A 7,500-nucleotide genomic window follows, 5' to 3' on the forward strand; every position below is an offset into this window, starting at 1 on the left:
AGTGCGTGAGTGTGTGTGGGAGAGTGAATGTGTGTGTGTGAGTGTGAGAAATTGAGTGTGTGCATGAGTGAGTGAGTGAGTGTGTGAGTGAGTGAGTGAGTGTGTGTGTGAGAGAGTGTGTGTGTGAGAAAGTGAGTGAGTGTGTGAGAGAGTGAGTGTGTGTGTGTGTGTGTGTGTGGGAGTGAGTGTGTGTGTGAGAGTGAGTGAGTGTGTGTGTGAGTGAGTGAGTGTGTTCGTATGTGGGAGTGAGTGTGTGTGAGAGAGAGTGTGTGTGAAAGAGTGAGTGAGTGTGTGGGAGAGTGTGTGTGTGTGAGAGTGCGTGTGTGAGAGAGTGTGTGAGTGGCAGTGTGTGTGTGTGTGTGTGTAAGAGAGTGTGTGTGAGAGTGAGTGTGTGTGAGAGAATGAGTGTGTGTGTGTGAGAAACTGAGTGAGTGAGTGAGTGTGTGGGAGAGTGAGTGTGTGTGTGAGTGTGTGTGTGAGAAAGTGTGTGTGTGTGTGTGTGTGTAAGAGAGTGTGTATGAGAGTGTGTGTGTGTGAGAGAATGAGTGTGTGTGTGTGAGAAAGAGAGTGAGTGAGTGAGTGTGTGGGATAGTGAGTGTGTGTGTGTGTGAGTGTTTGTATGAGAGTGAGTGTGTGTGAGAGAATGAGTGTGTGTGTGTGAGAAAGTGAGTGAGTGAGTGAGTGTGTGGGAGAGTGAGTGTGTGTGTGTGAGTGTGTGTGTGAGAAAGTGAGTGTGTGCGTGAGTGAGTGAATGTGTGTGAGAGTGAGTGAGTGTGAGTGAGTGAGTGTGTGCGTGAGAGAGTGAGTGTGTGTGTGAGTGTGTGTGTGAGAAATTGAGTGTGTGCATGAGTGAGTGTGTGTGTGAGTGAGTGAGTGTGTGTGTCAGAGAGTGTGTGTGTGAGAAAGTGAGTGTGTGCGTGAGAGATTGAGTGAGTGTGTGAGTGAGTATGTGTGAGTGTGTGTGTGTGACAGAGTGAGAGTGAGTGAGAGAGTGAGTGAGTGTGTGTGGGAGAGTGAGTGTTTGAGTGAGTGTCTGTGTGTGAGAGTGAGTGTGAGAGTGAGTGAGTGTGTGAGTGAGTGTGTGTGAGTGTGTGTGTGTGTGTGTGAGAAATTGAGTGTGTGCATGAGTGATTGAGTGAGTGTGTGAGTGAGTGTGTGTGTGAGAGAGAGTGTGTGTGAGAAAGTGAGTGTGTGCGTGAGAGAGTGATTGAGTGTGTGAGTGAGTGTGTGTGTGTGTGTGTGTGTGGGAGTGAGTGTGTGTGTGAGAGTGAGTGAGTGTGTGTGTGAGTGAGTGAGTGTGTTCGTATGTGGGAGTGAGTGTGTGTGTGAGAGAGAGTGTGTGTGAAAGAGTGAGTGAGTGTGTGAGAGAGTGTGTGTGTGTGAGAGTGTGTGTGTGAGCGAGTGTGTGAGTGGCAGTGTGTGTGTGTGTGTGTGTGTGTGTAAGTGAGTGTGTGGGAGAGTGAGTGTGTGTGTGAGTGTGTGTGTGAAAAAGTGTGTGTGTGTGTAAGAGAGTGTGTGTGAGAGTGAGTGTGTGTGAGAGAATGAGTGTGTGTGTGTGAGAAAGTGAGTGAGTGAGTGAGTGTGTGGGATAGTGAGTGTGTGTGTGTGAGTGTGTGTATGAGAGTGAGTGTGTGTGAGAGAATGAGTGTGTGTGTGTGAGAAAGTGAGTGAGTGAGTGAGTGTGTGGGAGAGTGAGTGTGTGTGTGTGAGTGTGTGTGTGAGAAAGTGAGTGTGTGCGTGAGTGAGTGAATGTGTGAGAGTGAGTGAGTGTGAGTGAGTGAGTGTGTGCGTGAGAGAGTGAGTGTGTGTGAGTGTGTGTGTGAGAAATTGAGTGTGTGCATGAGTGAGTGAGTGTGTGAGTGAGTGAGTGTGTGTGAGAGAGAGAGTGTGTGTGAGAAAGTGAGTGTGTGCGTGAGAGATTGAGTGAGTGTGTGAGTGAGTGTGTGTGAGTGTGTGTGTGTGACAGAGTGAGAGTGAGTGAGTGAGTTAGTGTGTGTGGGAGAGTGAGTGTGTGAGTGAGTGTGTGTGTGTGTGAGAGTGAGTGAGTGTGAGAGTGAGTGAGTGTGTGTGAGTGTGTGTGAGTGTGTGTGTGTGAGAAATTGAGTGTGTGCATGAGTGAGTGAGTGAGTGTGTGAGTGAGTGTGTGTGTGAGAGAGAGTGTGTGTGAGAACGTGAGTGTGTGCGTGAGAGAGTGATTGAGTGTGTGAGTGAGTGTGTGTGAGTGTGTGTGTGTGACAGAGTGAGTGAGTGAGTGATAGAGTGAGTGAGTTTGTGTGGGAGAGTGAGTGTGTGAGTGAGTGTGTGTGTGTGAGAGTGAGTGAGTGTGAGAGTGAGTGAGTGTGTGAGTGAGTGAGTGTGTGTGTGTGTGTGTGTGTGTGAAATTGAGTGAGTGTGTGAGTGAGTGAGTGTGTGTGAGAGAGAATGTGTGTGAGAAAGTGAGTGAGTGTGTGAGTGAGTAGTGAGTGTGTGGGGGGAGAGATTGTGTGTGAGTTTGTGTGTGTGAGTGAGTGAGTGTGTGAGTGAGTGTGTGTGTGGGAGTGAATGTGTGAGTCTGACAGAGTGAGTGTGTGAGTGAGAGGGTGTGTATGTGAGAGTGTGTGAGAGAAAGAGTGAGTGTGAGAAAGTGTGTGTGTGAGAGTGAGTGCATGTGAGAGAGTGAGTGAGTGTGAGAGAGTGAGCGAGTGTTTGAGTGAGTGTGTGTGAGTATGTGTGTGTGTGAGAAAGTGAGAGAGTGTCTGAGTGAGTGAGTGTGTGTGGGGGGAGTGTGTGTGTGAGTGTGTGTGTGAGAGTGAGTGTGTGTGTGTGAGTGAGTGAGTGTGTGCGCATGTGGGAGTGAGTGTGTGTGTGAGAGTGAGTGTGTGTGAGAGAGTGAGTGAGTGTGTGTTTGTGTGTGTGTGGGAGTGAGTGTGTGCGTGAGAGTGAGTGAGTGTGTGTGTGAGTGAGTGAGTGTGTGCGTATGTGGGAGTGAGTATGTGTGTGAGAGAGAGTGTGTGAGAGAGAGAGAGTGAGTGTGTGTGTGTGTGTGGGAGTGAGTGTGTGTGTGAGAGTGAGTGAGTGTGTGTGTGAGTGAGTAAGTGTGTGTGTGTGTGAGAGAGAGTGCATGTGAGAGAGTGAGTGAGTGTGTGCGTATGAGGGAGTGAGTGTGTGTGTGAGAGAGAGTGTGTGTGAGAGAGTGAGTGTGTCTGTGTGTGTGTGGGAGTGAGTGTGTGTGTGAGAGTGAGTGAGTGTGTGTGTGTGAGTGAGTGAGTGTGCTCGTATGTGGGAGTGAGTGTGTGTGTGAGAGAGAGTGTGTGTGAAAGAGTGAGTGAGTGTGTGTGAGAGTGTGTGTGTGAGAGAGTGTGTGAGAGGCAGTGTGTGTGTGTGTGTGTAAGAAAGTGTGTGTGAGAGTGAGTGTGTGTGAGAGAATGAGTGTGGGTGTGTGAGAAAGTGAGTGAGTGAGTGTGTGGGAGAGTGAGTGTGTGTGTGTGAGAAAGTGTGTGTGTGTGTGTGTGTGTGTAAGAGAGTGTGTGTGAGAGTGAGTGTGTGTGAGAGAATGAGTGTGTGTGTGTGTGAGAAAGTGAGTGAGTGAGTGAGTGTGTGGGAGAGTGAGTGTGTGTGTGTGAGTGTGTGTGTGAGAGTGAGTGTGTGTGAGAGAATGAGTGTGTGTGTGAGAGAGAGTGTGTGTGAGAGTGAGTGTGTGTGAGAAACTGAGTGAGTGTGTGAGAGAGTGAGTGTGTGTGTGAGTGTGTGTGTGTGAGAAATTGAGTGTGTGCATGAGTGAGTGAGTGAGTGTGTGAGTGAGTGTGTGTGTGAGAGAGAGTGTGTGTGAGAAAGTGAGTGTGTGCGTGAGAGAGTGAGTGAGTGTGTGAGTGAGTGTGTGTGAGAGTGTGTGTGTGAGAGAGTGAGTGAGTGTGTGAGTGAGTGTGTGTGTGAGAGAGAGTGCGTGCATGTGAGAGAGTGAATGAGTGTGGGAGAGTGAGTGAGTGTCAGTGAGTGTGCGTGTGTGTGCATGTGTGTGAGAGTGAGTGCGTGTGAGAAAGTGAGTGTGAGAGAGTGAGCGAGTGTGTGAGTGAGTGTGTGTAAATGTGTGTGTGTGTGTGTGCGAGAAAGTGAGTGAGCGTGTGATTAAGTAGTGTGTGTGTGGGGGGGAGAGAGTGTGTGTGTGAGTGTGAGAGTGAGTGAGTGTGAGAGAGGCAGAGTGTGTGTGAGAGAGTGGGTGAGTGAGAGAGAGTGCGTGAGTGTGTGTGGGAGAGTGAATGTGTGTGTGTGAGTGTGTGTGAGAAATTGAGTGTGTGCATGAGTGAGTGAGTGTGTGAGTGAGTGAGTGTGTGTGTGAGAGTGTGTGTGTGTGAGAAAGTGAGTGAGTGTGTGAGAGAGTGAGTGTGTGTGAGTATGTGTGTGTGTGAGAAAGTGAGTGAGTGTGTGAGTGAGTGAGTGTGTGTCTGTGTGGGGGGAGTGTGTGTGTGAGTGTGTGTGTGAGAGTGAGTGTGTGTGAGAGAGTGAGTGAGTGTGTGAGTGAGTGTGTGTGCGTGAGAGAGAGTGTGTGTGTGAGAGAGTGAGTGAGTGCGTGAGTGAGTGAGTGAGTGTGTGAGAGTGAGTGAGTGTGAGAGAGTGAGTGAGTGTGTAAGTGAGTGTGTGTGAATGTGTGTGTGTGTGAGAAAGTGAGTGAGTGTGTGAGTGAGTGTGTGTGTGAGAGTGCGTGCATGTGAGAGAGTGAATGAGTGTGGCAGAGTGAGTGAGTGTCAGTGAGTGTGCGTGTGTGTGCATGTGTGTGAGAGTGAGTGCGTGTGAGAAAGTGAGTGTGAGAGAGTGAGCGAGTGTGTGAGTGAGTGTGTGTGAATGTGTGTGTGTGTGTGTGTGTGTGCGAGAAAGTGAGTGAGTGTGGGATTAAGTAGTGTGTGTGTGGGGGGGAGAGAGTGTGTGTGTGAGTGTGAGAGTGAGTGAGTGTGAGAGAGGCAGAGTGTGTGTGAGAGAGTGGTTGAGTGAGAGAGAGTGAGTGAGTGTGTGTGGGAGAGTGAATGTGTGTGTGTGAGTGTGAGAAATTGAGTGTGTGCATGAGTGAGTGAGTGAGTGTGTGAGTGAGTGAGTGTGTGTGTGAGAGTGTGTGTGTGTGAGAAAGTGAGTGAGTGTGTGAGAGAGTGAGTGTGTGTGTGTGTGTGTGGGAGTGAGTGTGTGTGTGAGAGTGAGTGAGTGTGTGTGTGAGTGAGTGAGTGTGTTCGTATGTGGGAGTGAGTGTGTGTGTGAGAGAGAGTGTGTGTGAAAGAGTGAGTGAGTGTGTGGGAGAGTGTGTGTGTGTGAGAGTGTGTGTGTGAGAGAGTGTGTGAGTGGCAGTGTGTGTGTGTGTGTGTGTAAGAGAGTGTGTGTGAGAGTGAGTGTGTGTGAGAATGAGTGTGTGTGTGTGAGAAACTGAGTGAGTGAGTGAGTGTGTGGGAGAGTGAGTGTGTGTGTGAGTGTGTGTGTGAGAAAGTGTGTGTGTGTGTGTGTGTAAGAGAGTGTGTGTGAGAGTGTGTGTGTGAGAGAATGAGTGTGTGTGTGTGAGAAAGTGAGTGAGTGAGTGAGTGTGTGGGATAGTGAGTGTGTGTGTGTGAGTGTGTGTATGAGAGTGAGTGTGTGTGAGAGAATGAGTGTGGGTGTGTGAGAAAGTGAGTGAGTGAGTGAGTGTGTGGGAGAGTGAGTGTGTGTGTGTGAGTGTGTGTGTGAGACAGTGAGTGTGTGCGTGAGTGAGTGAATGTGTGTGAGAGTGAGTGAGTGTGAGTGAGTGAGTGTGTGCGTGAGAGAGTGAGTGTGTGTGTGAGTGTGTGTGTGAGAAATTGAGTGTGTGCATGAGTGAGTGAGTGAGTGTGTGAGTGAGTGTGTGTGTGAGAGAGAGTGTGTGTGAGAACGTGAGTGTGTGCGTGAGAGAGTGAATGAGTGTGTGAGTGAGTTTGTGTGAGTGTGTGTGTGTGACAGAGTGAGTGAGTGAGTGATAGAGTGAGTGAGTTTGTGTGGGAGAGTGAGTGTGTGAGTGAGTGTGTGTGTGTGAGAGTGAGTGAGTGTGAGAGTGAGTGAGTGTGTGAGTGAGTGTGTGTGTGTGTGTGTGTGTGTGAAATTGAGTGAGTGTGTGAGTGAGTGAGTGTGTGTGAGAGAGAGTGTGTGTGAGAAAGTGAGTGAGTGTGTGAGTGAGTAGTGAGTGTGTGGGGGAGAGATTGTGTGTGAGTTTGTGTGTGTGAGTGAGTGAGTGTGTGAGTGAGTGTGTGTGTGGGAGTGAATGTGTGAGTCTGACAGAGTGAGTGTGTGAGTGAGAGGGTGTGTATGTGAGAGTGTGTGAGAGAAAGAGTGAGTGTGAGAAAGTGTGTGTGTGAGAGTGAGTGCATGTGAGAGAGTGAGTGAGTGTGAGAGAGTGAGCGAGTGTTTGAGTGAGTGTGTGTGAGTATGTGTGTGTGTGAGAAAGTGAGAGAGTGTCTGAGTGAGTGAGTGTGTGTGGGGGGAGTGTGTGTGTGAGTGTGTGTGTGAGAGTGAGTGTGTGTGTGTGAGTGAGTGAGTGTGTGCGCATGTGGGAGTGAGTGTGTGTGTGAGAGTGAGTGTGTGTGAGAGAGTGAGTGAGTGTGTGTTTGTGTGTGTGTGGGAGTGAGTGTGTGCGTGAGAGTGAGTGAGTGTGTGTGTGAGTGAGTGAGTGTGTGCGTATGTGGGAGTGAGTATGTGTGTGAGAGAGAGTGTGTGAGAGAGAGAGAGTGAGTGTGTGTGTGTGTGTGGGAGTGAGTGTGTGTGTGAGAGTGAGTGAGTGTGTGTGTGAGTGAGTGAGTGTGTGTGTGTGTGAGAGAGAGTGCATGTGAGAGAGTGAGTGAGTGTGTGCGTATGAGGGAGTGAGTGTGTGTGTGAGAGAGAGTGTGTGTGAGAGAGTGAGTGTGTCTGTGTGTGTGTGGGAGTGAGTGTGTGTGTGAGAGTGAGTGAGTGTGTGTGTGTGAGTGAGTGAGTGTGCTCGTATGTGGGAGTGAGTGTGTGTGTGAGAGAGAGTGTGTGTGAAAGAGTGAGTGAGTGTGTGTGAGAGTGTGTGTGTGAGAGTGTGTGAGAGGCAGTGTGTGTGTGTGTGTGTAAGAAAGTGTGTGTGAGAGTGAGTGTGTGTGAGAGAATGAGTGTGGGTGTGTGAGAAAGTGAGTGAGTGAGTGTGTGGGAGAGTGAGTGTGTGTGTGTGAGAAAGTGTGTGTGTGTGTGTGTGTAAGAGAGTGTGTGTGAGAGTGAGTGTGTGTGAGAGAATGAGTGTGTGTGTGTGTGAGAAAGTGAGTGAGTGAGTGAGTGTGTGGGAGAGTGAGTGTGTGTGTGTGTGAGTGTGTGTGTGAGAGTGAGTGTGTGTGAGAGAATTAGTGTGTATGTGAGAGAGAGTGTGTGTGAGAGTGAGTGTGTGTGAGAAACTGAGTGAGTGTGTGAGAGAGTGAGTGTGTGTGTGAGTGTGTGTGTGTGAGAAATTGAGTGTGTGCATGAGTGAGTGAGTGAGTGTGTGAGTGAGTGTGTGTGTGAGAGAGAGTGTGTGTGAGAAAGTGAGTG

Source organism: Carcharodon carcharias, chromosome 5, assembly GCF_017639515.1.
Source record: "Carcharodon carcharias isolate sCarCar2 chromosome 5, sCarCar2.pri, whole genome shotgun sequence".
Taxonomy (NCBI): Eukaryota; Metazoa; Chordata; class Chondrichthyes; order Lamniformes; family Lamnidae; genus Carcharodon; species Carcharodon carcharias.